This window comes from Centroberyx gerrardi, chromosome 2, assembly GCF_048128805.1.
Source record: "Centroberyx gerrardi isolate f3 chromosome 2, fCenGer3.hap1.cur.20231027, whole genome shotgun sequence".
Taxonomy (NCBI): Eukaryota; Metazoa; Chordata; class Actinopteri; order Beryciformes; family Berycidae; genus Centroberyx; species Centroberyx gerrardi.
This window is the reverse complement of record NC_135998.1, coordinates 31,653,391-31,677,698: the sequence shown is the minus strand read 5'-3', so window position 1 is coordinate 31,677,698 and position 24,308 is coordinate 31,653,391. Positions and strand designations below refer to the sequence as shown.

General features: G+C 39.2%; 1 long non-coding RNA gene, 1 other non-coding gene and 2 pseudogenes across 2 annotated transcripts; 2 read left to right on the top strand and 2 right to left on the bottom strand.

The window, feature by feature from the left end:
• Positions 1–2,616: 2,616 nt before the first annotated feature.
• On the bottom strand, positions 2,617–6,685 carry LOC144539911 (uncharacterized; annotated as a pseudogene).
• Positions 6,686–10,544: 3,859 nt separating this feature from the next.
• On the bottom strand, positions 10,545–10,626 carry trnal-aag (transfer RNA leucine (anticodon AAG)). Its single transcript has one exon. It is a non-coding gene; the product is annotated as a tRNA-Leu (tRNA).
• A 7,888-nt stretch (positions 10,627–18,514) lies between these two features.
• Positions 18,515–21,370, top strand: LOC144542530 (uncharacterized). The gene is made up of 3 exons (XR_013507275.1): positions 18,515–18,617; positions 18,943–19,063; positions 20,815–21,370. It is a non-coding gene; the product is annotated as an uncharacterized LOC144542530 (long non-coding RNA).
• Positions 21,371–22,837: 1,467 nt separating this feature from the next.
• Positions 22,838–23,547, top strand: LOC139917175 (Ig kappa-b4 chain C region pseudogene; annotated as a pseudogene).
• The last annotated feature ends 761 nt before the right edge of the window (positions 23,548–24,308 follow it).

Genomic DNA, 24,308 nt, shown 5'->3' with positions numbered 1-24,308 from the left:
GCCAGTCTGCTTTCTGTGGTCTGTCATGGTTTCTCACACGGAGGCCTGGGGGCCGGTAGCAGTCCCTGGGACACAGCTGAGTGGTTCCTGTTTTGTGGTTTCTGTTAGTATATAACATGATTTTTATGATGGCTTACTTTAAGCTCCAATCATGAATGCTAAGAGTCCGTTTCTATGCAAGATAAAAATCTTAAGGACTATGGTAAAATACGTTTCTGTGTTTCTTAAACTTATGTCTGGGGACCAGTGCTGGTCCCTGTGATATTGCTGAGCGGTCCCTGGACTAGTTATCTACAGAAATGAACTATTTTCTACTGTCAGTTTTAATGGAAGTATTCTGCTCTGAGTTTAAGTGTCTAGGCTCAGATATACTATAACAACTGTCTTTTGATAGGCTGAGTTTGCCAGAGAGGTTTAATACATGCCTTCACTGAAAAGTAAATTCACTAGTCTATATCTTCTCCCTAGATGATAGCCAGGGTCAGGAGGATGTTTTAAGAAACGATGCAGCAAAGGCAAAGCAAGCACGAGAGGATCACAAGGCGAGCAGGAGTGGAGATTTGATAACTCTAAATTTAAAGTTTAGATAAGATAAAAGTGCCATGAGTATTAAGTTACACTTTATTGATCCCCCTGGGGAAATTTGTGCATTTGACCCATCCTAACTGCTTAGGAGCAGTGGGCAACCACAGTTCAGCGCCTGGGGCCAGTACCTTGGTCAAGGGCAATGGCAGGAGTATCTGATATCTAACAGATGTAGATGTAGTAGTTGTACAGCAGCAGTTGCAATAATACTTAGTTGAAGTAGTAGTTTCAGTAGTAGGCAGTGGTGGAAAGAGTACTAGAATATCCTACACAAATGGAAGTACTCGTACTTTGCTGATATTTTACTTCAGTAGAAGTAAAAGTACTGCTGTAAAAATCTACTGAAGTAAAAGTAAAGTCTAATTTAAAATGTCCTCAGAGTAAAGGTTACTGAGTTACATTTTAGAAAAGAGAACATTGTTAGCTGTGATCTTGTCCATGTGATTCTAAAAGGATGAGGACAGATTCTTTTCATTGGAAAAATTGAAATGACAAAAAGTCACATTCCTCTTCTCACTGTGAATGGATCCACAGTTTGTCAATTTATGTTGATCCAGTTTCTGTTGCCGATGGACAAACACAAAATCTGTCCTTTGTAATAGATGGGATTTACTATGTAGTGAAGTACAATACTTAAAACGCACTTATGTAAAAGTAAAATTACTGAGTTTAAAAAATCCTCAAAAAGTACAAGAAGCCTACACAAAAAAGCTACCCAATTACAGTAACAAGTGTAAATGTTATTAGCAGTAGTCGTTGAAGCAGTAGTACTTGAAGAAGTACAAGTTGAAGTACAAGTTGCAGTTGTATCAGCAGTAGTAGTATAGCAGTAGTAGTTGAAGTAAGTATTGCAGTAGTATTATTAGCAGTAGGAGCTGAAGTAGTAGTTGCAATGTACTTCCATTGAAGTATTTGCAGTGGTAGGGTGTAAACGATATTCTGAAAATTAAAGTTGGGTAATGTGAGCTCTGGATATGCAAAGACACAATTCTTTATTTTTAAGGTCTCTATAGGGATATAATAGTGTTTTACTTGTAGGTCTCATTGTGTCTTATATAGTGAATATTTCACCCTCAAAAATTATTTGTTTTGGATTAGGGTTATTATGTTGAATATTTGAACTATCTGTGACTCCTGCTCTGTCCACTAATGTGCTCACTTCCATTCTTGTTTCATTACTATTGTTACCTTCATCATCATCATCATCATCATCATCATCATCATCTTCATCATCATCATCATCATCATCATCATCTTCAGCCTGAATAAAGACACCCAGTGCAGCTCCCTAGCCAAACAGCTTTAAACCTGCAATAAGTGATTTCAGACCCAGTAACCAATCCTGAAACTAACGTGTGCTACATGGAGATTTCCGTAAGATGTAATGATGTAAACAAACAGCACACAACAGCCAGCTGTGTTGTTGTTTTCACCTCTGTCCTAAAACTTGCTGTCAAATTTGGCCCGAGTAATGGCGGAATCGATGAAGCGAGCGAGTAAACGTTTTCAACTAGTAAGCTTGCTACCTGCCTCTTCATTTGTCATTGTGGGACATGTGACCTTCAGCTTAGTGTAGCTTTAATGAGAACAATAACAACAATCTTTTGACATAAAGAGTGTGTTAGAGACCGTCCTTCAACAAGCTGCAAACCTGTAGCAACTAATAATGTAATAACTAATGTAATAAATGAGTTAAAAATGTAATTATATCCTACCTGTTAATGTAATAAACTGTGGGATAATGTTAATCGATAATCGACAATTACCACTTTATTGAGAGTGAGCTTCAGGTCAGGAGTGTAGCTTTTTTTTTTACAGTATAGACTGATAATGTAAAAACCCAAGTTCACACATTCTTCCTATCCTTATGACTTATTAAATCTTAAATGAATATTATTATTAAATTGTCAGTTAAAAATATGTTCCACATAGGCTTTTATTACATTTTCAACTCATTTTTACTACATTTTGACAAGTTATTACATTATCCAGCAGTTAAAACATCTTAAGTTGTTTAAGAAATTGCTGGATAATATATATATAATCAAAAGCCCCCAAGCCAGTGATCAGTAGCTATGTTTTCTCACGCTTTCCCGTCCTTTGTATTTTACTGATTGCACTCAAAAATAAATGTTAGTCAAAGCACACACTAAAACAAAAGTATTTTGACAGTACAGAACAGTACTGAACAGATTCCACTGCTACACTGACAGTCTGACTCACTGTGTTTGAGCTCAATCTTTCAGTATATTCTGAAAGAATATACTAATGATGTATTAGAATAACATCTTCCGCCACTAATAAAGTCTGTAATGGCTCTCATGAGGACTTCCAGAGAGTCTGCCACCCTGCATATCATCATCATCACTATCATCTTCATCTCTAACTGTGCTGGTCCACTGTTACAGAGACCTTCACTGGTAAAATCTTCAGAGGGAGTTCTTCCTCAGTGTAAAAGAATGGAAACAGCCTGTCAGTGAAAGTGTGTGTGAAGGTGTGTATGTGTGTGTTAGTATCAGGATCAGAGAATGACAGCTTCCCTCTGTTCCAGTCCAGATGCAGTCTGATCCTCTGGAGCTTCTTCCTTACTAGGAGAACAGTGACTTGATCTGATGGGGAGAATGCTCTGTATTCACCATTATAGAACTCTATTCTCCATATTCCAGACTGTATGAGTCCCTTCCTCTGGTCAGACTCTGCTGCCACACCCAGTTCCCAGACTGTATTGTCTCCAACCTCAACATCCCAGCTGTGAGTTCCTGAGTTAAAGCCTTCAGAGCCCAGGACAGAGTAGTAGTACCAGTCAGAGCTCTCTGGGTTTTCAGGAAGCTGCTGTTCTTCTTCACGTCTCACACTGGTCAGATCTTCAGACAGGATGAGTTCTAGATTGGCAGTGTTTGGGTCCAGAATGACAGGACTGTAGGAGACCATCTCCTTCATCTTGTCCCAGACTGTGAAGCTCAGGTTGCCCAGGTGCTTGGCCTCGTCTATCAGAGCTCCTGAGACCAGCTGTGGATCATCCAGCAGGGGGCGCTGGACTCTTTCCACGGTAGCCTCTAGTTCTGCAGGAATGAGGCGTCTTCAGCTCTCAGCTCCCTCTCTATGGCTCTGTGTCTGCAAGAGCTGCCATCTCTCTGCTCAGACCATCAATCTTCTCCTTCATCGTCTGACTCTTCTGCTCCTCTTCCTTCCTCAGTGCAGCGATCCTGGCCTCCTCTTCCTCTTGTAGAAACTGGTGAAGCTTCTTAAACTCCTCCTTAATCTGCCTCTCTGTGTGTCGGGCCTGGACCTTAATGTGTTCTGCTGTTTGATCACAGTTTCCTTTAACTTTATTAAAGAGCTCCAGTTTCTCCTTTAAGGGCTCCAGTGATTCCTGAAGTTCCTCCTTGCGATGCCGTGCAGCTTCATCGATGGGTCTGAATCTGTGGTTGGTGTGTTTTTCTGAATCTCGACAGACAACACACACTGGCTGCTGATGGTCCAGACAGAAGAGCTTGAGTTTCTCAGTGTGCAGACTGCAGAGAAGCTCAGATCCTGCAGAAGCTCTCTGATCTCTCTCCAGTAAGAAAGCCTCACACAGGTTCTTTAACACCAAGCTGGCAGGTGGATCTTTAAAGATGTCATGGCAGAAGAGGAGGAGAACAGGAGAGATCCTTCTCTGATCTGGAAGCCATTTTCTCCTTTGGCAAATGTGACTCACTGCAGGGGCAGACATACAGTAGCCTATGTGTTTATAGTCAACATGAAGCTGTCTGAACACAGGTTCCCTCTGCTGGCTGGGAAGAGAAACTCGCTTCATGGGAAAAGGTGCTAAGGAGGGATGAGATCTACTGGGAAAAGGTACATTTATGCTAAAACCACAATAGCTTCTTTTTCTATCTACATAATGTATTAATATCCCCTTATTCCCTGACTGCTCTATGCATTCCTCTTTCTGGGCTGCTTGGTGTAAATGCAAGGATGAAATTCCAGTAAAAAATAAAGTTAATGGCATATTACTCTAACAACACAGTGGAAGACATTCTCCTCCACCCCCTCCGCCCCTTTTCCTGCCAACAGAAATGAGTGGAGGGACGGGATATCCTTCAACGGAGCAGACGCCCTTTCAGTGTGTTTATGTCAAATGAAAACTACCACTTTTGAACATACAAGTTGATGTAGTTATGAAAACGTCAAGCACCATTTAGAAATTATTGAGATATTATGGGGCTTATTCTTTTCAGACGGTAAAGTGGATGTCATGGAATGCAGTGTTTCAATCCTCGTAACGATGCAGCTTTGCAGAGATACACACCTATACTGTCTGATACTTTACAGTACAGTATCCATATAATATCCACTGTTTGAGAAATGAAGCATCTACTCAGACAAAATGATTAGTGCCATGAAAATGTAAATGCTGAATATGAATGAAGGTATTAGCTATCTCAAGGCTGTTGCTTATACAGCTGTACATAGCTGTTGTCAGTTTTATCCTCCATTAGCAGGCAGGCATGTCCTCTCCTCTTCTTCACTCTCAGGTGATTGGTTAAATGTCTTGGCTATTTACACATTACAGACCGCACATCCATTTAGGATTACATTTGAGACATAATAGGGGGGGAATTCATAAAAATCTGTATATTCAGCTCTACACTATTTCACCTTTTCATAACAAAGATTTAAGTTCCCCAACACGTGTTACGCGTACAAAACAGAATCCACCGTTTGGGGTTTGGTTTCATGGTAAAGTCAAAATCTGAGAAACTATTATTTGTTTCATGTGTATGCTGAATATAACAAACATATATGTTTTTATGCTCCATTACTGACTCTGATTATTCTTAACACCAACTGTATAAATATGAAATAAGAATAACAGTAAGAACTAACTTGCTTTCACTTGCTTCCACTACAGACAACACAACATGAGTTCACTGAACTTGTTGCAAATTATAAATTACTATATTGACTACAAACTTGAACCACCAACTCATACAGGGAACAAAGTATAAAAACAGTGTTCAGTACGTTTGTGGGACAACATCTTTGTGTGGAGGTAGCAGAAGTAGAGGAATCAGGGCAAAATATTTAACACCAGTAGACAAATGGATATAACTCTAATACAATACATATAACAATGTAGACTATGCGGTGATATGGGCGATATCCAAAATGTAATATCACAATACTGTCCCGCCAAAATATCGTTTAATTAGTTTTATTTTTTTTCCAGGTTTTTTTGATTACATCAAATTTCTCTAATATTGTGTGTCTATAATAATCATAGTTATTATTATTATTATTGTTGTTATTAACAGCCTAAAAATTTGATCTTACTATTCAAGCACTGGAGGAAACAACGGCCATTTGGTGTCATTTGCTCATTCCTGCTATCGCGATATTCACAAAATATTGTGATATTCGATAAGATTGAATATTGGCCCAAGCCTAATGAAGATGCATATAAACACCTCATTCCTACAAAGACCTTAATTGAGATATAGGGTTTTATCAAAAATATTTTGTGCATGTAGGCTAAATGCGCTCACTGTTACTGTCACTGCTCTGAAACTGAAAAGCGATACAGAGGGTTCAGTGGCTCACCTTCCTTTAGCCTCTCTCTGGTTTTCTGCTTGATTTGACTTGGGGATTTCAGCAGATCACCATCCTGCTTCTCCTCTGACGGCTTTCCAGCTGTTTTGCTGCCAGCCTTGTCCTTCCCCTCTTCTACCTGTTCCTGAGTTCCCATCTCTTCCTCTTCGGTCTTTACCTCCTCTGCGATTCCCTCCTTTGCCGTATCCATTTGTTCCCGAGTGTCCTCGGTTTTGACCTCCGGCGCTCGGGCCTCTGACGCAAGCTTTGCCTCCTCTGCCTCTTCCGGTGTCTTCCCATCATGGTGGTTTTCTCCTTCCGCAACCAGATTTGCGTACTGCTCGCCCTCCTCCACCAGCTGCATGGGCTCCTCTGAAGCTTGGCCTTTCCGTCCTTTCTCTCCGCCGGAGCTGGCCCTAAAGCTCGCCTCCTGGTTGAGAGAGGTGATGGTGTCCAGGATGGAACATGGCATCACCGGCTGCGGTGGTAGCTGGGGCGGACGACGAGGCTGCGAACATATAAACATGTTATAATTAAGTGTTAATTGTGTATGTGTGGAAGACAGACACTCCCGAAGGAGAAATTCATCTTTTTGCTTGCACCTCCTCCATAGGGAAGTCAATGTTGCTTTTATACTGTTTTGCCTTGTTTTATGTTTTTTATGCTGTTTATGCTGTGTTTCGAAAAGTGCTATATAAATAAAGCTTATTATTATATTATTATTAAAGTGCAAGGTCAACTTAGTGTTGGGCGATAACTCAATATTATCATTTATCGTCTTTCAGTGGAATCATGTCGTCATGATATGGTTTGCAGGGACAGTAGCCTACTGAAATTTTCTTATGAATAAGTAATGAGCAAGAAAATCGTTATAGCCTATATATATATATATATATATATATATATATGTAAATTGTTGCAATTTCTCCCTGCAACACAACCGCAACTTGCGCGAGTACAACGGGCTACAGCGCGCTGATAGGCAGATGTGAAAGTCTCTCACTCTCTTCCTTTTTTCCACCCAGCAAGTCAGCGCCATCAAAACGTGTAAAGTAGTTTCACATGTGATTACTGACATACCTTTAGAACAACAGTGCGATGTGCGAGGCGCACAGAGACGTGAAGCGTGCGATGGTCTGTCTGTGGATTAACTGAAAGCATTCATTGCGCAGTAGTATTGCGCTTCTGTATTTCCATGGAATATCCAAACATGATGAATATCGACAGCTACTCGACATAAACAGACTTTTTTCAGACAAACCATGCCAAAGAACCGCTTCAGAGAAATCCTGTGAGTGCTGACTGTCGGTCGGAGGAATAGAGGAGAGGAGAGCGAGACAGGTGCTGCGTAATCACATTCCCAAAAGGATTTAATGGACAGAGCTCATTATGTGTATAAATATTTGACATTAAACAAATGTTATTCATGCTGGTTATTTCCTTTTATTGTACTGTATACGATATATACGGTAACATAGGCTATAGGAAATATGAGATGAGTGCGTAGGCCTACGTAAAGGCACATTCCAATAATTCCATTCAGTAAATTCAGATGAACAATCCTGTCATGTTTTTTATAGTTTGTTACTGTTTATCATTTAATTGGTAAGTCCCTTTTTGCCACTTTGCTACTCAAGTGCTTTTGGCGCTGTGCCTGTAATATTTCATATAAAGTATATATGAAAAGTACACAATAAAACGTCAAAAAAAAAAAAATGCGGTGATGACGGTAATGAGCTCAACCCCGCGGTAGGTGTCACATGACCACGGTATTGCGGTAATGCGGTAACCGTCACAGCCCTAATGGTTTGTATTGTGATGCACAATTCTGCTGTCTAATTGGTAAAAAGAAAATTTTATTTAACAATTCTGAAAAAATTAGGTATGAAACATTTAAAGGAATAGTATTTGAAAATTCCAGTTTTGTTTGACATCACACCTGACATTACCATTCGGTTCAATGGGATGAACATTAATTCGATTATTTAACATGTGATTTTGCATACATGACAGTATATATACTGTATATAGATATATATATATATATATACTTTTTTGATCACTGCATAATTCCATTTGTGTTATTTCATAGTTTTGATGTCTTTGCTATTATTGTAAAATGTGGAAAATAGTAAAGAAAAATGTGGTGTCTAAAAACTTTTGACGGGTAGTGTATATACACAGTATATCCTTTCTATCCCCCTTCAGGGGTCAAAAGCTGATCACAAGAAAAACAAACAAACAAACAAACAAACTGGTAGTTATAGCACACATAGTAATCATGGCCGACATAGGCAATCAAATGTTGTGCACCTTGCTCAAGAATGCCGCTGTCTAGTTTCATCTCTGTTGAAGGCAGCGGGACAGGAGGTTCCTCCACACAGCTGCCTCTCCACCTGTGGCCTGAAGATTTTGGGATCCACCACCTGGGCCACAATCCTGTCAACACCTTGCTCCAGCACCCCAGACCTAAGAAGAACAGTTTCCTTTTAGTTTGGGTCTGTTTGCACACACACAAACAAAAGATAAAAGACAGAATTAGAAATTAGGGATGGGACGATGTATTGAAATTCAATATATTGCAATACAAAAATGTGACAATAGGTATCATGGGGCAGACAAATTAATCGTGCCATTAGCTCCATTTTATTCTGCTGTAGTAATCACAAATTAGATGGTTTGCCCATCACAATTTCACAAGCTCTCCATTCAAATGATATTAAGTGTAATTTGCAATGACATACATTCTAGCAAGCCAAAGATAGATTTGTGGCTCAGAAATAAACATAATTCTGCACAGTCATAATTCGTTGTCATTGAACCTTTATCAATGATCTCGTGGTTGGATGGAATCATGAAGCCCATATCGCGTATCAAATCGTATCGTTACATAAGCATATCTTCCCATCCCTATTAAAAATACAAACCGTGCAAGTGCGAGAAAGAAAAAGGGGGGCATGGAAAAACATCACACCCCGAAAGGACAAAAAGAAACAGGTATAACGCTACTCAATTCAGCATTTAATTCACTTACTGTAGCACCAGTTGTCTGATGTTGTTTCTTAGCTGGTTCTTGTTCAGATGGGGACTCCATGTGTGGTTAGAGAGGTGATTAGAAACGAAGTTGTCCAATCTTTGTCTCAGGTTCAAGTAAGCTGGCTGCAAGGGATTTTAAACGCTTAAACTACATAAACATCCACACTCAAAGTAATAACACCAGGTGTACAAGTAACTGCTAAAATGATGGAAAAACCAATATCAGCAATCCTCACTGGCGTAGATAAGGCCACCACTGAGTTTTGAGTTTTTTTCTAGCCATAGTGAAATAATTAACAACTTGACTTGAACAATATTTCTATATGGTGGGCTCTATCTTTGGTAGGTAAGAAGAGCGCTTACAATGCGGAGACACCTATATTTCCTAAACTCTAAAGGTTTTCATTTTACTTCGTCACTTACCCATACATGATAAAATACAGTAGCTAATATTGGTTACAAGCAACATATGTAAAGGTATCGTGGTAAATAGATGGTATCTGAAACAGGCAACAGTTACCTTTGTATCTACATCTGCCAGTTTTAAGGCATCAAAAATGCTAATGCGAACAAATCATCAGTAAATACCCGACTTGGATCCATCAGCCTTATATTATCGTTTCTACAGTTCGAGGCAGATTTTAACTCGGAAGTAAACAAGCACACGTTGTCGTCAAAGAATGCATTTCTTTTTTTAAAAATCAAGATAGTTCACTTCCTATTCCAGTCTACGGAAACCATTGTTCGCTTAGACTGGAACAGCATGGGACGAGAAAAATTGTTGCAAAATTTTTTTTTTTTTTTAAACGTTACTTATGTCGTGCTGGTGTCTTACCTCTATTTGTAACTTGCTGAAACCTAGAACATTATGCTCTTACAGAAAAGATATTGAATGCAAGACACTAGTCAAAACGCCTAACTGTCTTTAAGCGAGTTAAAGCGAAGACGGATGAAGGCATGATGTGCTCTTCTTCGCTTCTTGTTGACACTCTCTGTTGATGTGTAGTTCATCATTTGACGACCTCTAGCGTTGTCTTTCCATAACGTTTCACCAAGTCATTCAACAGCTAACTTACTCGGTGAACCGATGAGTAAACTTCGTGTTTTGGGTGGGGACAGCTAAAACATTGAAACGCCTGAATATTGCTGGTGTTTCCCAACGAATTTATATGAGTTACTAAGATATTTTTTTTAAAATGCCCATGACTTTAAATTTACAATGAACTGTCCCCTTGAGCTAGTTTCGAAGTATGTCGATTTTACAATGTCCTAGCGCTTCTGTGCAACATGTATATGCTGCGTATGCTTCTGTGCAGCATATTGCATGTAAAAAAACCAAAATGTAATTATGGCAGCGGTGGGATTCGAACCCACGCCTCCGAAGAGACTGGAGCCTTAATCCAGCGCCTTAGACCGCTCGGCCACGCTACCGTGCGCATTAATCGCCGTCAAATACTGTATTGAATATAGAATATAATGTAGTATACGTATAGTTTTGCAGCGATATCTCGTTTATATGTAGCAGGTGTCTCTAGAATAAGTGCCTCGAAGCATTGAAGCCGTTCTGGCAGCTTGTGTTGCCCCAACGCAACTGTTAAAACCTTTTATGTTGGCCTTTATTTGCTTTACTTTGGCAACTACCTGGTATTCAGGGAAACAACAAAGTACATTATTCTATTTCCACAACAAGCATTTTGAACATTTGGATATTTGGTAGCAACAAGCACAAACATTCTAGAAGAGACCACTCCCACCAGGGTTGAAAAACAATTTATTACACACAGGCTTTTAATGTCATGTATTTTTATGTATTCCTCTTGTTTTTGAAAGCATAATCTTCTATAATCCTGTTTTTAACACAGTCCTGGTGTCTTTATCATGTATCTTAATGGCTTTGATTCTTTATTTTGTCTATAACATTTGAACAGTACTATTCATACTCTGTTACATCACCACACGGCCATCTTGGTAGGAGAAAAGCAGGTGATTGTAATCAATTAACAGGTTATTACAATCAAATGACAAACAGCCAATGAGCAGTGTGTATTGTAAAGCGCCATATTGGTAGGAAATGCAGGTGACATCATGAGAATACTATGAATACAATATAGTTTAATATTACTTGTTACTAAAGCATGTCAGTAAAATGCCCCAACCTGCTTTCAATATACTTTCCCTTACTTGTTCTTGGTGCTTGTCTGTATTTCCAGTGCTTTGTCTTTATTTTCTGATACAAAGGTTTCCTTCTACAGTCTGACACCACATTCCCCTCTTCTGGCCTGACTCAGTGTCTGTACAATAGATACATGTGTTCACCCAACTATTCCCTTTCTTCAAGAAAAAGACTTGACTTTCCTCTATCTAAATAAGTCTTCCTGATCCAGTTGACTGAATGATCATCCTGATCTGTTTGGATCCTGACAGTCCAGATATTCCAGGAGCAGCGTGGATAAACTGTTTGGATTCAGCAGTGGTTTGGGGGTCGGCATCAGGGCGGCTTACTTTGCTAGATGTTGTGCTTTTAATGGGTGTGATTGTGCTTCTTCACTGGAACTGTCTTAATTTGGGTGAACTTTCAGGTTGTTGAGGTGGGCTGTTTTAAGTTCAGAATGTGGCGGGATAAGCAAACAGAATATAACCAACCCGACAACGCCACCTAGGGAATTTCACCCCAGGAAGTATATTGAGGAACCTGGACTAATACCTCGGTCATACACAGGCTACACAAGTTCAATAACTGAAGGAAGACAGATGTGATTCCAAAAGAAATGCAAATTTATTGAATAATTAATGACTGGAAGGGTCTGTGGAGAGGATGGGTTAAACACAAATGAATCGAACCCATGTGAAAGGCAGTAACAAAATTACAATAATTTAAACAATATTTAACAAATGCAATTCTTTTACTAAAACACTTCCAGTACTTACAAAGTGGAAACTAAGAAAACTAAGGAAACTAAGGGGAGAGTGGGCTGAGGCCAGCAATGGAGAGGCAGACTAACTGAGGGCGTGTCCAGGGGTGCCACTTACCTACCACACGTGTATTCACTGCAAAACCGCAATCATCAAAAACAGTGTCCCAATGCTCTTTTACCATTACATGCTTGTGAAGGGAACCGCACCAGGGTGTCTAGCCTCCCCAACCAGCCAGCACTCTGCTCCACTATAGGGAGATAACAGAAATATTAAATAACTTGAGCAAAATATAAGAAGGTCATTAGTAAGCAAACCAGTTGGCTCACACTAAAAGTACAAAACTATAGAGGCAAAACAGCAGCTGATAGACCTACAATACAAGAGACACATTAGTAACAGGTCTATAACACTATAATAATAATTACCTCAGGTATTTATCGTACCCTACTTACCCCTAACTACAATGACCAGACAAAAGGTGCGTTGGCTAAGCAGACTCGGGGTGATAAGAATCCATGGCACCCAAGGGCAGACAGGAACTACAGCAGATAAGATTGATCAGTTGCAGTACCACTTCACATGTGCTTGGTGCACAAACAGTTGGAAAACATACCTTAAGTCACAAATCTCAGCCAGCAGACACCAGTACGACCGGGTAGACAGGAGACTATTACAAACAAAATAAAACTCAGTCATTGGGTACATAAAAAGAACCTTAAACTACCTCATGACTGCATCACCTACCTCAGAGTCACAAAGAGAGGCCAATATGGCAACCAACAGGCAGAGAAAAGGAAAAGCAGCCATGATGCCACAGCTGCCTTAAATACCCTGACTGATGCTAATTGGAGGGCTGGACCAGGGAGGAGTCAATCTAATGCTGTGGGGGTGTGTCGAGAGCTAAGAGGGAGCACTGCATTGATATTGAAACAAGACACGTGTTCCTACTACAAGAAGAAAAACTGGTAATGACACTTTGAACAGCATCGTAAATTGTCACCAACCAAGTGTGTGTGTGTGTGTGTGTGTGTGTGTGTGTGTGTGAACTGTATCAGTTCCTCTAGTAGCTTCCAGCTGCAGCAGTCAGTTCAGTCTCTGTTCAGTCTGACTGAAGGAGGTTTTTGTACGATGCTTTATCACTGTGTGAACAGATACTGACTGTTGATGTAGTGTTGACTCTGACAGTAGTAAACTGCTGTATCTTCAGCCTGGACTCCACTGATGGTCAGAGTGAAGTCAGTCCGTGATCCACTGCCTGTAAAACGACCTGGAATCCCTGATGCTCGCCTATTAACCCAGTAAATGAGAAGTTTAGGAATTTCTCCATCTCTCTGTTGGTACCAGGCTAAGAAGTCGTCAGAACTATCATGGTGTACAGCAGGACTGGTTTGACAGCTGATGGTGACCGAGCCTCCCGGAGCAGACCTCACTGCTCCAGGCTGAGTCACTGTGACCTGGCCTCTGGACTCTGAGGATACAGAGACAAAAACATAAACCACGGTCATCGTTTTCTCCGCTTCATTTCAGAGGGACGGATGTTCATAGAGGAGAGGAGTTTGATTCTCTGGACTTTACCTGTGAAGCAGCAGCAGAGGAGAGTCCAGATGAGGATGGAGATCAAAGTCATGTTTTGATGAGGAGGATTTCTGTGGCTTCTGTTGTCATGAAGGACAGCTGTCAGTCATCCAGTGTTCAACTCTCAGGACTATAAACTCTCCCAGAGCACTGGAGCATGGTGCTGCTGATGCAAAGTGGCTCTCTATGGAAATGCTCTGACTGACCAAACTCTTGATTAACAATGCAAGCTAAATGTTATGTATGTAAGTTATGTCTATAAACAAGTTTTCTTGAAGAATGTCATGTTTTTTTTCATTTTACCGCTAAAGAAATAAATATCACTGCCAGTATATTAACAATATACATATAAGAAATAGGTGTCACGGTTATTACAGCAGCTAGGTAGTTTTTACAAACAGAGTGATTTTGGTGAGCTTGTTTTCTTCAAAGTGACAGACGTGTCTTTCTAGACTGACAGGTTTTTGCACGGTGGCTCAATGAGTTTGTATCACTGTGGTGGACTTTTGGATGGTGGAAATTTCTTCACAAATATTAAATATCATATCTACCAACGTTTGTTTTCCTAGGTCTGAATGTTAGTCGTAGATTTGAATATATATTGTGTTGATTTAAATCACTCATACTCACCTTTTCTTTTTGTCTGTTTCTCTACTTAACTATGGAGTCGTTTTGGTTGCAGCCGCACACACCTGCTGCTAAAAGGTTGACGCCCAGAAATGTCCTGAACATTAACAAATGAGAAAATCCAGGCAGAAGGCAGGGTCTCTGCAAACACACACATTGTTACACACTACCAATAAGTAATGATGGAGTAGGATCATTTTTGAATGAGTTTATGCTGTTTCAAGGGGGAAAATCCTGCTCAGTGTGCCTATAAACACCGATTCCAATTCATTGTTGCAGTTGATTTTTTTCAATTGCAACACAGCCAATAGGTTAGTGTAAATTTACTTTGACCAGATTTCAACAAATTCATCGAAAAAAATTATGAGAACATTTATTCAAAATCGAATTTTATAATTTTATCTTATCTTTTATCTTATCTTATATTAAATTACACTTTGAGAAGTTTGAAAATCAGGAGGAAAATTTTTAAATGTAGCCAAATCTGTTCTCCTATTTCCACTGTAGTTTGATATATTCCTGGTCATATGAGGACTCTGTCTGTGTTGATATGCATGAGAAGCTTCTTAAAGGGAAGTGAAACAATGTGTGAGTGAGTGACTGGTGGAGCATAACCAGCACAGATCCTGTACAGACCCACGCAGCGTGTGTTCATATGCACTGAAGTACTGTGACGCGGTTAAATTACCTAATTCAACTCGCTTTACTTAAATACCGCAACATGTTACTGTCTACAAATCCCTTTACTAACATAGGTGAGCTTGGAGCAAATTGTGGAATGTTAAGTTAAATTTTTTTTTTCCACACCGGGAGACTGTGGTATTGATTGACAAACATGACATGATGTGACATCAGGCACATAAGAACTCGATTTAGATCAAGTTCTATACACTGACCAACTTTTGATTTTGTGCCTCTGTATGGGAAACACTGCATCTTGCAGTGAAACCAGTGTTCCCAGTCCTGACCTGACTCACTGAGACTTCTGCTACTGGTTTTACTGCTACTGCTGTCAGTCTGCACTCAGCCCTGTAGTCTCCCTCTCTCTCTCTCTCTCTCTCTCTCTCACTCTCTCTCTTACACACACACACACACACACACACACACCAAAATAATTACATCTTGAAATAGTAATGTTTTCTTGCTCTCAGTAATACCGCTGTTCTCGATATAATAAAGGCCTTTTCACCAAATCAGTTGTGTTTCCATGGTTATTATCATAAAAATAACAAGTCTTATGATGCTGTCTTATTGGTAACAGTGGTTCCATTAAATCCATAGAGACTGAACTCATCTCAGGGTAAAGTGACTCGGAGTTTATACAGACTGGTGATGATTTTTATTTTTATTTAATGCATTGTCACACATTCATTAACTCTGTGAGTGCAACATGGCAATGACTGTTTACCAGTGGCATCCTAAAGATAGGCAGGAGCTAGGTGTGGATGTAAGGGTGAAAGGAGACCATTTTTTTTTTTATCTTTAAACATCTCTTATGACTGCTTTCTTGACTGGAGCAAAATTGCTCTCATTGTTTGCAAATTTCTCTGTATGGTTACACATAGATAGCAAATCCAATGTTTTAACCATTTAAATGGAAAATTGTCAAATACCTCATTATCAAAGTGTCCTTTTGATAAGGCTTCCGATTTTGTCAATTTTATAGTGTATCCGAACACTATGTTTAATTTGTAATAAATGTACAAAAGCGGTAATAGAAATCACACAACTTGACTATCATGAGTGTGAAAGCCAGTTTTGACCCCCGAAATATTTACATGTGAGCGTTCTGTCTCTGCAAAGGGTTCAAGCACTGAGGCAAATAAAAGGGATGACAACAGACACCCTTGATTTGTCCCTTTTTCCACATAAAACTCTGAAGGGTGCCTTGAAAAAATTCAAAGAAAACATTATCATTTAGAGAGTGTTGTTTGGTTTTCTGATGGAGCACAACAAGTCTAGTGTGTGTTTTTTTTTTGACTGAACCAGTCTTCCCAGTCTTGGTTTGACAGGGTGGAGAAGGAAGAGTTGAATGGTTGGGACGTTGACTTTCAACAGGTTGGAGATCAGCATGGGGAGGTAAAAAATTTACAGAACAGGATTTACACACGTAGAACTAGCCAAGAATATAAATCTCTACTTAATAATGTCAAATGAAGTACTTTCAGACTCACTGGAAACAGTTTACAAAGAATCTGTTCAATTGTGAGCTTGAGATAATTGTTGGACTGAAAAATACAATATATTGAGATCAATATTATTGAATTTCAAGATGCGTTAAATTGTCGTTTCTATTGTTGCAGAACTGTAATGAGTCCGAGTTTGATGAGTTTGTATGACTACGATACACAGTCTGTTTGACTATAGTATCATATGTGGAAATCAATATTAATCTTGTAACATTATCAATTAAATTACCTTTTGTTAAAACTTGAAATTCTTTGATTTGAGTATAGTTTGTTGAGATTATTACTCCCACTCTCCCATCAGGATAGAAAAACTATTTATTACACAAAAGCTTTTATTGTCATTTGTTTTCACCTATTCCTCTGGTTTTTGACTTTATGATTCTTCTATGATCCTGTTTTTTATTAACCCTTATAATTAACCTGGGAGTTCATCATCATCGTTCATCTTAATGGTTTTGGTTCATAGTCATTTAGTCTAAAGTGCTATACAACAAAATTTTAAATTATTTATTTTTAAACTATGTCAGTATTCAATATATTTAGTTTCCATCATTTCCTCAGGAGTTTCCTTGTTCTTGGTGCTTGTCTGTATTTCCAGTGGTTTATCTTTATTTTCTGAAGGTTTCCTTCTACAGTCTTACACCACATTCCCCTCTTCTGGCCTGACTCAGTGTCTGTACAATAGATACATGTGTTCACCCAACTATTCCCAAGTCTTCCTGATCCAGTTGACTGAATGATCATCCTGATCTGTTTGGATCCTGACAGTCCAGATATTCTAGGACCAGCGTGGATAAGCTGTTTGGATCATTCAGCAGTTTGGGGGTCGGCATCAGGGCGGCTTACTTTGCTAGATGTTGTTGTGATTTTAATGGGTCTGATTGGGCTTCTTCACTGGAACTGTCCTCTTCATTTGGGGAACTTTCAGGTTGTTGAGGTGGGAAGTGGGCTGTTTTAAGTTCAGAAGGCAAACAAATAATAACAGAAATTCTCACAAAACAAATTGTGTGTGTGTGTGTGTGTGTGTGTGTGTGTGTGTGTGTGTTTCCTCAGTGAACTGTATCAGTTCCTGCAGTAGCTTCCAGCTGCAGCAGTCACTTCAGTCTCTGTTCAGTCTGACTGAAGGAGGTTTTTGTACGATGCTTTATCACTGTGTGAACAGATGCTGACTACTGATATAGTGTTGACTCGTACAGTAGTAAACTGCTGTATCTTCAGCCTGGACTCCACTGATGGTCAGAGTGAAGTCAGTCCCTGATCCACTGCCTGTAAAACGACCTGGAATCCCTGATGCTCTCTTATTAGCCTCGTAAATGAGGAGTTTAGGAGTTTCTCCATCTCTCTGTTGGAACCAGGCTAAACGGTGGTTGCCACTAGGAGTAAAAACCGGCTGACTGGTTCGACAGCTGATGGTGACCGAGCCTCCCGGAGCAGACCTCACTGCTCCAGGCTGAGTCACTGTGACCTGGCCTCTGGACTCTGAGGATACAGAGACAAAAACATAAACCACGGTCATCGTTTTCTCCGCTTCATTTCAGAGGGACGGATGTTCATAGAGGAGAGGAGTTTGATTCTCTGGACTTTACCTGTGAAGCAGCAGCAGAGGAGAGTCCAGATGAGGATGGAGATCAAAGTCATGTTTTGATGAGGAGGATTTCTGTGGCTTCTGTTGTCATGAAGGACAGCTGTCAGTCATCCAGTGTTCAACTCTCAGGACTATAAACTCTCCCAGAGCACTGGAGCATGGTGCTGCTGATGCAAAGTGGCTCTCTATGGAAATGCTCTGACTGACTCCAACAGGGACTTGGATTACTCTGATGATGCTGTTTCTAAATGGATCAATCAAGTTACCAAACTCTTGATTAACAATATATGAAGGCTAATTGTTATGTAGATTTGGCTTGATGTCTATAAAGAAGTTTTCTTCAAGAATGTTTTCTGTCTTGTTTTAGTTTACTGCTAGAGAAATAAATATCACTGCCCGACAAAATGAACTATATACACACCAAAAATTGTTCATGTTGGAACTTTGTGTTATAGGTTGATTGTTTAGCTAGTTATTACATGAGCTTGGTAGGTTTTAAAAATTGAGATTGATTTTGGTGAGCTTGTCTTGTTAAAAGTGACAGAGTCATGTCTCTCTACAGTGGTGGAGGAACCAGACTGGATGTTGGAAGTAAGTTCACCGATCTAATGTTTTTACTAATCCATAAGCTGCTTTTTAAATTCTTGCGTGTTAAATGTACTCTAGAAAATTGAATATTTGACTTTCCTTGTTAATATATAATTTTGAAAAAAAAAGTTTTCTCTCACCAGTGAAAACACTTTAATGAATGAAATCCAAATTATCAATATAATTATTATAAGTCTTGGGCTAAAGGAGAAAGCATGTATTCATAACTATTAGTTTAAAGTTGCAACCTGAGGACTTGTAGTTTAGTTTTGTCTGACAAAGTGAGAGAGCCGTGTCTCTCTACAGTGAGAGGTTTTTGTACGGCGGCTCAATGACTTTGTATCACTGTGGTGGACTTTTGGTGGAGGAACCAGACTGGATGTTGGAAGTAAGTTCACCTATCTAATGTTTTTACTAATCCATGAAATACATTTTAATTTATTGCATATTAAATATAGGCTACTCTAGAAAACAAAATATTTGGTTTTCCGTGTTAATATGTAATTTTTATGCAACAGTTTTCTCTCACCAGTGAAAACACACTTTCATAAATTAAATCCAAAGGACCAATCTAATTATTATAAGTCTTTGGGCCAGAGGGGAAAGCATGTATTCATAACTATTACTTTAAAGTTGCAACCTGAGGACTTGCAAACACACACACACACACACACACACACACACACACACAAAGTCGGTGAACTGCAGCTGTCCTGAGCATATCATGGTGTTTCCCCCTCAGTGCTGGGAGCATTGACTATTTAAATGATCCTCATTTACATGAGATTAATAGGAAGTCGTAATAAAGTGTAAGAGCGTTGTCATCCTAGAAGAGACCACTCCCACACTCCCATCAGGATAGAAAAACTATTTATTACACACAGGCTTTTAATGTCATTTGTTTTCACCTATTCCACTTGTTTTTGCCTGTATGATTCTTCTATGATCCTGTTTTTTATTAACCATTATAATTATCCTGGGAGTTCATCATCATCGTTCATCCTAATGGTTTTGGTTCATTGTTATTTAGTCTATAACTCTGTTTTGAAAAATGCTATACAATAAAGTTTAAAATTATTTATTAAACCATGTCTATTGAGGTATTTAATTTCCCTCATTTCCTCAGGAGTTTCCTTGTTCTTGGTGCTTGTCTGTATTTCCAGTGGTTTGTCTTTATTTTCTGATGCCATGGTTTCCTTCTACAGTCTAACACCACATCCCCCTCTTCTGGCCTGACTCAGTGTCTGTACAATAGATACATGTGTTCACCCAACTATTCCCTTCCTTCAAGAAAAACACTCTCTTGACTTTCCTGTCTAAATAAGTCTTCCTGATCCAGTTGACTGAATGATCATCCTGATCTGTTTGGATCCTGACAGTCCAGATATTCCAGGACCAGCGTGGATAAACTGTTTGGATCATTCAGCAGTTTGGGGGTCGGCATCAGGGCGGCTTACTTTGCTAGATGTTGTTGTGATTTTAAAGGGTCTGATTGGGCTTCTTCACTGGAACTGTCCTCTTCATTTGGGTGAACTTTCAGGTTGTTGAGGTGGGAGGTGGGCTGTTTTAAGTTCAGAAGGCAAAGTGACATTATGAATAATATCAGAAATTCTCACCAGTGTGTGTGTGTGTGTGTGTGTGTGTGTTTCCTCAGTGAACTGTATCAGTTCCTGCAGTAGCTTCCAGCTGCAGCAGTCAGTTCAGTCTCTGTTCAGTCTGACTGAAGGAGGTTTTTGTACGACGCTTTATCACTGTGTGAACAGATGCTGACTACTGATATAGTGTTGACTCGTACAGTAGTAAACTGCTGTATCTTCAGCCTGGACTCCACTGATGGTCAGAGTGAAGTCAGTCCCTGATCCACTGCCTGTAAAACGACCTGGAATCCCTGATGCTCTCTTATTAGCCTCGTAAATGAGGAGTTTAGGAGTTTCTCCATCTCTCTGTTGGTACCAGGCTAAACAGTGGTTGCCACTATAAACGTAAACCGGCTGACTGGTTTGACAGCTGATGGTGACCGAGCCTCCCGGAGCAGACCTCACTGCTCCAGGCTGAGTCACTGTGACCTGGCCTCTGGACTCTGAGGATACAGAGACAAAAACATAAACCACCGTCATCGTTTTCTCCGTTTCATTTCAGAGGGACGGATGTTCATAGAGGAGAGGAGTTTGATTCTCTGGACTTTACCTGTGAAGCAGCAGCAGAGGAGAGTCCAGATGAGGATGGAGATCAAAGTCATGTTTTGATGAGGAGGATTTCTGTGGCTTCTGTTGTCATGAAGGACAGCTGTCAGTCATCCAGTGTTCAACTCTCAGGACTATAAACTCTCCCAGAGCACTGGAGCATGGTGCTGCTGATGCAAAGTGGCTCTCTATGGAAATGCTCTGACTGACTCCAACAGGGACTTGGATTACTCTGATGATGCTGTTTCTAAATGGATCAATCAAGTTACCAAACTCTTGATTAACAATGTATGTAAGCTAATTGTTATGTAGATTTGGCTTGATGTCTATAAACAAGTTTTCTTGAAGAATTTCTTGTCTTGTTTTAGTTTACTGCTAGAGAAATAAATATCACTGTCAGAAAAAAAAACAAAAATGATTTATTACATGAGCTTGGTAGCTTTTACAAATTGAGATTTTGGTGAGCTTGTTTGGTTAAAAGTGAGAGAGCCGTGTCTCTGAGAGGTTTTTGTACGGCGTCTCAATGAGTTTGTTTCACTTCCCATGTTGGAAGTAAGTTCACCTTTCTAATGTTTTTACTAATCCATGAGCTACTTTTTAATTTCTTGCATATTAAATATAAGCGACTCTAGAAAATGAAATATTTGACTTTCCATGGTAATATAATTTTTAAAGAACAGTTTTCTCTCATTAATGAAAACACACTTTAATAAATTAAATCCAATCTAATTATTATGCTATTATGCTATTCTGCTTGGGCCAGAGGAGAAAGCATGTATTCATAACTATTAGTTTAAAGTTGCATCTTGAGGACTTGTAGTTTAGTTTTGTCTGACAAAGTGAGAGAGCCGTGTCTCTCTACAGTGAGAGGTTTTTGTACGGCGGCTCAATGAGTTTGTATCACTGTGGTGGACTTTTGGTGGAGGAACCAGACTGGATGTTGGAAGTAAGTTCACCTATCTAATGTTTTTACTAATCCATAAGCTGCTTTTTAAATTCTTGCGTGTTAAATGTACTCTAGAAAATTGAATATTTGACTTTCCTTGTTAATATATAATTTTGAAAAAAAAAGTTTTCTCTCACCAGTGAAAACACTTTAATGAATGAAATCCAAATTATCAATATAATTATTATAAGTCTTGGGCTAAAGGAGAAAGCATGTATTCATAACTATTAGTTTAAAGTTGCATCTTGAGGACTTGTAGTTTAGTTTTGTCTGACAAAGTGAGAGAGCCGTGTCTCTCTACAGTGAGAGGTTTTTGTACGGCGGCTCAATGAGTTTGTATCACTGTGGTTCACTTTTGGTGGAGGAACCAGACTGGATGTTGGAAGTAAGTTTCTTCACAAATATAAAATATCATATCATCTGTCAACTGTATTCTTCCTGTCTCTGAATGTTAATAATAGATACTGTATAAATATATATTGTGTTGATTTACATCACCCATAGTCACCTTTTTTTTTGATTGTTTCTCTCCTTAACTATGGAGTCTAAATTACTGAAGCTTTACAATACTTTTGTTTACACCACATAAATGAAAAGGCACCTTGAACTTTAAAAAAAAATAAATAAAAGAACAACAGTACTCCTTTGAAAATATAGTTATATATTGACAGTTACAATATTTTGACAGTTTGCTAAATCTTTTTGCTCTTTGACATCTGTTTTGATGAACACCATTTTGTGGCATTTATTTGTGGTTTAAAATGTCTTTAAACATTGACTCTAACTCATTATTGCAGTTGTTTTGTTTTTCACAACTGCAACACAGCCAGTAGGTTAGTGTAAGTAGTAGTATTTACTTTGACCTTCTTTTACCAAATTCATGGAAAAAAATCTATTTTAAAAATGTATTCAAAATCCGATTTTATAATTTTTCCAATTCTTATCTTATAATTTTGAGCAGATTGAAGATTTGGAAGGAAATTTTAAAATGTAGAAAAATCTGTACTTTTATTTCCATTGAAGTTTGATATATTCCTGATCATATGAGGACTCTGTCTGTGCTGATATGCATGAGAGGTTTCTTAAAGGGAAGTGAAACAATGTGTGACTGAGTGACTGGTGGAGCATAAAAACCATCTGACAGAAACTCCTTAAAGGGGAAAATCGACTCTCACACAGCAAAGGTGTCAAACCGTCTGGTGATTGATTGACAGCTGCAGCCTTCCTGTCCTCTAAGCTGATTGGTGTCTCCTAGGTGATGTCCGTCCCACCCTGACGGTGCTGCCCCCCTCCAGCATGGAGCTGGAGAAAGGGAAGGCCACGCTCATGTGCCTGGCCAACAAGGGCTTCCCCTCAGACTGGAGGCTGGCCTGGAAGGTGGACGGCAGCAGCAGCAGCAGCAGCAGCTGGGAGGAGAGCAGGAGCAGGGTGCTGGAGAAGGACGGCCACTACAGCTGGAGCAGCACCCTGAGGCTCCCTGCAGACCAGTGGAGGAAGGTGGGCTCTGTGACCTGTGAGGCCACCCAGGGCTCCCAGTGTCCGCTATTGGAGACACTGAGGAGAGACCAGTGTTCCCAGTCCTGACCTGACTCACTGGGACTTCTGCTACTGGTTTTACTCTGCTACTGCTCTCAGTCTCTCTCTCTCTCTCTCTCTCTCTCTCTCTCTCTCTCTCTCCAAAATCATTACATCTTGAAATAGTAATGTTTTCTTGCTCTCAGTAATGCCGCTATTCTCGATATGTTAAGACAATAAAGATCTTTTCACCAAATCAGTTGTGTTTCCACAGATATTATTATCAAAACAACAGATGTCTTATGATGCTGGCTTAATGGTAACAGTGGTTCCATTAAGAGACGAGACTGAGCTTGTCTCAGGGTAAAGTGACTAGGATTTTATAAATACTGCTGATGCTTTTAGAAGAAATGATGGGATTATGTAATGCATTTTCACAAATTGATTAACTCTACAACACACACAAGACAGACCCACCCATAACACAGACAGAAGAGGGGCAAAGGGAAATGAGAGAAAGCTGGACAGGACAGTATCATGGGTTGGGGCTGGAGCTGGCTGAGGTTGTGACAAGGATTTTGATTGTGTCAAGTTTATAGCGTATCCAGACGATATGTCGATTATGTAATAAATCTGCAAAAGTAGAGAATTGTTTTACTGAAGCACACAGTATAATTGAACAAAAATATAATATATTGAGATCAATATTCTTTAATTTGATACTGTTTGACTAACGTATAATATATTTAAAACAATATAACAATAATAATAATAATTTATAAGATCTTATGAAAATAGTATATATTAATTAACAATTAACCAATTGTTAGCAATTATTATTATTATTGTTCTGATTATTATTATTGTTGTTGTTGTTGTTGTTGTTGTTAGTGTTAGTATTGGTATCATTATATTATTATTATTGTTATTATATAGTCAATATACATTTATATATGAATATGTTATTAAAATGCTAATTAGTATGAATG